The sequence below is a fragment of the Nicotiana tabacum genome, chromosome 15 (assembly GCF_000715075.1).
Source record: "Nicotiana tabacum cultivar K326 chromosome 15, ASM71507v2, whole genome shotgun sequence".
Lineage (NCBI taxonomy): Eukaryota > Viridiplantae > Streptophyta > Magnoliopsida > Solanales > Solanaceae > Nicotiana > Nicotiana tabacum.
This window is the reverse complement of record NC_134094.1, coordinates 78,495,393-78,500,676: the sequence shown is the minus strand read 5'-3', so window position 1 is coordinate 78,500,676 and position 5,284 is coordinate 78,495,393.

The following is a 5,284-nucleotide window of genomic DNA, read 5'->3' as shown; positions in this document are numbered from 1 at the left end:
ATAACTGTCACGACCCAATTTCCCCTTCGTATGACGTCGTGACGACACCTAGTCTCTATGACTAGGTAAGCCTAATATTTTGCGGAATAAATGAAATGAAAACATAAATTTAACAACTAACTGTAGCAATAACACTATAACTGAGTACCATGCCACTTGACATGTACAATAACCAACTCCTCAATATACTACACAGCATTCCCAAAATCCCAAACATCGTGAATCACAAACTACAGGAGGAAAATCTAGTGTTTCTATACATCAGAGTCTATTAAAAGAAAATACAGAAGATAATGGACATGGGGAAGAGTATAAGGGGATTCCGAAGTCTGCGGACGCGGCAGATATACCTTGAAGTCTCCAAAACTGTCCCGGCTCACTGATAGTACGACTGATAAGGAGTACCTGGATCTGCACACGAAAAACATGTGCAGAAGAGTAGCATGAGTATACCACAATTGGTACCCAGTAAAGTGCCAAGCCTAACCTCGGTCAAGTAGTGAAGAGGTCAGGTCAGGGCCCTACTGGTATATATATAATAACACAAGATATAATGAAATACTGTAGTAAAATAAAGACTGAAATTTAACAAGAATGAAATCATAAAAGACAACAACTCAGTACACAGAGATAACAACAGGGAATTTCCCGAGATACCGTCTCGTAGTCCCAACGTAAATGTGCAGAACAGGAGGATCTCCCGTAATATCGTTCCGTAGTCCCAAAGTAAATATGCAGTATAGGGGGATCTCCTGGAATACCGTTCCGTAGTCCCAAAGTAAATATGCAGTATATGAGGATCTCCCGGAATACCGTTCCATAGTCCCAAAGTAAATATGCAGTACAAGGGGATCTCCCAAAATACCGTTCCATAGTCCCAAAGTAAATATGCAGCCAAACAATAGAATTCAATAATTACGGCACAAAATTCTACAGTTCAACCTAAGTACCAGTTAAGGAAAGACAAGTAAATTCACTAAACATGCTGCACATAGTTCAAGTAAACAGTTAAGGCAAGTAGTCATGCTATTCTAGTCTAGTCGGATACCACACATGCTGATGGAACTCAAATAGGAAGGAAATCAGGTTATTACTTAGTAGAAAAATCGGGTTTTTATACAATTAGCCCGTGTACGTACTCGTCACCTCATGTACACGGCGCTCATATGTCAAAAACAGTACAAATCCTACGGGGAGTTCCCCCACACAAAGTTAGGCAAGCTACTTACCTCGGTAAGAATGCCTTTTCCACGAATATCCGACTCTAAATGACTTGAATCTAGCCAAAATAATTCGATACAGTCAACAAAAATATATACAAATCAATTTCATAAGAAAATACTATATTTTTCAATAAAAAATCCGAAATTAACTCAAAAATTGCTTGTGGGACCCACATCTCGGAATCCGGCGAAACTCACAAAATCCGATAAACCATTAAATTACAAGTCCAACCATACCAGTTTCACCCAAATTCGACTCCGAATCGACACCGAAATCTCAAAAATTAGTTTCTATGAATTTTCTAAAAATTTTCCAAATTTCAATCTCAAAACACTAAATAAATGGTGGAAATAAATGATGGATTCGGGTAATCTAACCATAATTGAGTTAAGAACACTTACCGTGATGTTTTCTCTGAAAATCTCCCAAAAATGGCCCTAGATCAAGGCTTCGATCATGGCCCTCGATCCTGGGCCTCGATCCTGACCTTCGTTCGTGGGCATCGATCATGGCTTCGATCCTGGCCCTCAATCCTGGCCTTCGATCATGGCCCTCGATTCTGGCCTTTGATCATAGCCCTCGATCTCGAGCCTTCGATCATGGCCCTCGATCCTGAGCCTTCGATCATGGCCCTCGATCCTGAGCATCCATCATGGTCCTCGATCCTGAGCCTCGATCATGGACCTCGATCTTGAGCCTCGACCCTGGCTTCGATCCTGGCCCTCGGTCCTGCCTCGATCAAGGCTTCGATCATGGCTTCGATCATGGCCCTCGATCCTGATCTTCGATCCTGGGCATCGATCATGGCTTCGATCCTGGTCCTCGATCTTGGTCTTCGATCATGGCCCTCGATTCTGGCCTTTGATCATGGCCCTTGATCCTGAGCCTCGATCATGGCCCTCGATCCTGAGCCTCGATCATGGCCCTCGATTCTGAGCCTCGACCCTGGCCTTCGACCCTGGGCTCGATTTTTGCATTTCCAGCAGAAAAAAATTGCAGCAGCCTTTGCAGTAGCAGTTTAAGTCCAACTTTTGATCCGTTAACCATCCGAAACTCACACGAGGCCCTCGAGACCTTAACCAAAAAAACCAACAAGTTTTAAGACATCATACGAACTTATTTGAAACCTCAAATCACATCAAACAACGTTAAAATCACAATTCACACTCCAATTCAAGCTTAATGAAACTTAAGAATTTCCAACTTCTACATTCGATGTCGAAACCTATCAAATCAAGTCCGATTGACCTTAAATTTTTCACACACATCATAAATGACATAACAGAGCTATAAAAATTTTCGGAACTGGATTCCGACCCCGATATCAAAAAGTCAACTCCCCGGTCAAACTTCCAAACTTAAATTCCTATTTTAGCCATTTCAAGACTATTTTAACTACAGACTTTCAAATAAAATTTCAAACACGCCCCTAAGTCCAAAATCATCATACGGAGCTGTTGGAATTATCAAAATTCTGTTCCGGGGTTGTTTGTACATAAGTCGACATCCGGTCACTATTTGAACTTTAAGCTTTAAAACTTGGAACTAAGTGTTCCAATTCATTCCAAAACCTCACCGGATCCGAACCGACTACCCCGACAAGTTACATAATAGTTATAAAGCAAAGAATGAGAAGTAAATAGGGGAGTGGGGCTACAACTTTTAAAACGACTGGCCGGGTCGTTACAATAACATCCTAAATTGAATACTATATATTTATATACATACACATACACACACACACACACACACACACATATATATCAGTTAAACAAATCACATTTTATTTTTACATAAGTTACTGACCGAAATCGGTCGGTATTATTGGTCAAAATGGTCAAACACACACACACACACACACACACACACACACACACACACACACATATTGCATCATCAAGCTTCTTTGACCAATCCGTTTGGTTAACATTCACTGTTTTGGACAAGATACTTTTTATCTTAGTTAAACAAAGCATATTTTTACATAAGTTACTGACCGAAATCGGTCGGTATTATTGGTCAAAATGGTCAAACACACACACACACACACACACACACACACACACACACACACACATATTGCATCATCATATATACATACACATACACACACACACACACACACACACATATATATCAGTTAAACAAATCACATTTTATTTTTACATAAGTTACTGACCGAAATCGGTCGGTATTATTGGTCAAAATGGTCAAACACACACACATGAATATATATACAACAACATATACTCGGTCAAATCACACGATTGGAGAATATATATATATATGAACAAATCACATTTTGTTTTATATATTGACAAAATTCGACCAACTTCGGTCGGTTTTATAATTACATTAATTATAAAAATAATTTAAAAATCAATTACCGATCAATGTCGGTCGGATATGTGTAGTCAAACGGTCAAAAGGAACATAATGATACTGACCGAATTTTCCGACCGAAGTCGGTCGGAAATTTCTAATTAAGGGTACATAGAACACGTTTCTTCCCCATTTTTCTCTTTACACTTTCTCTCACTCTTTCTTTCACATCCATAAATCCTTCCCAAATCCCACCCAAATCAACTCACCACTCCCTTCTCACCAAAAATCAAACCTGTCACAACCCGAAATTCCCTTCTTCGAACCGTGATGGCGCCTAACATTTCACTTGCTAGGAAAGCCAACGTTAGAATAATATTATCTATTTTTAAAAATAATTTTTAAATTTATTAATAACAAAGAACAAATGCGGAAGTAAAGTCTAAAATATAGTGAATAATCCATAAAAATAACGGTGTCTAAATACCATCCCAGAATTGGTGTCACAAGTGCACGAGCTTCTAGAATAAATACAATTAAAGATCTGAATAAAATAAAGTTGTCTGAAAATAAACACACAGCTAAAGTAAAATAGACGGGGACTTCAGAACTGCGGACGCCATGCAGTTATACCTCAAGTCTCCTCCGAGTAGCTGAAATTCGAGCAAGTCTATGGCACGCCGCTGGGACCGACTCCGAAATTTGCACAATAAGTGCAGAGTGTAGTATCAGTACAACTGACCCCATGTACTGGTAAGTGCTGAGCCTAACCTCGACGAAGTATTGACGAGGCTAAGGCAGGTCACTTACATTACCTGTACGCAATATCAGTAACAACAACAATAATAGAAATAAATCAGGTAACTCATTTATAATAATTGAAGCCAACTCAACAGTCATAACCAATTATCATTTTCATTAATTCTGTTGCAGTGTGCAACCCGCTCTCACAATATATTCACATTCAATTCTATTGCAGCGTGCAACCCGCTCTCACAATATATTCACATTCAGCTCTGTTGCGGCGTGCAATCCACTCCTCCAATATATTCATTTTAATCAAGTCTGTTGCGGCATGCAACCCTATCCCCCAATATATATATATATATATGTATGTCGACTTTTAAATAAGTCTGTTGCGGTGTGCAACCCGATCCTCCAATATATTCATTATAATTAATTCTGTTGCGGCGTGCAACCCGCTCCTCCAACATATTCATTTACCAATTCTTATAGAAGAAATTTCCTCAATAAATGTAACAATTAATATAAAATTATAAGACAACAAGCATACAATAATTATGATTTAATTATGAAACAAACAAAGGCAAATAGCAAATTATTTTGGAAATCAGAGAGAAAATATGTAGTTTAATATTAAATATACTAAATGTCAAATAACAATTAAGGCACATAATTCAAATAGTATGTAACAATTAATGCAGGAATTCAAGAATTAATATTTGACAAAGAATAGGAGAGAAACAATTATTATAATAATTAATTCATGATTTAAAATAATTTATGATTTTTCAAGTAAGCAGGCAAACAATTAATTTGACGACGTATAGACACTCATCACCTCGCCTATACGTCGTTCACATGCAATTCACATAACAAATAATTTGAGGGTTCTATTCCCTCAAGTCAAGGTTAACCACGACACTTACCTCACTTTGAAAATTTCAATCAATTACTCGACCACAACTTTTCCTTTTAAATTTTTCTCCAAAAGCTT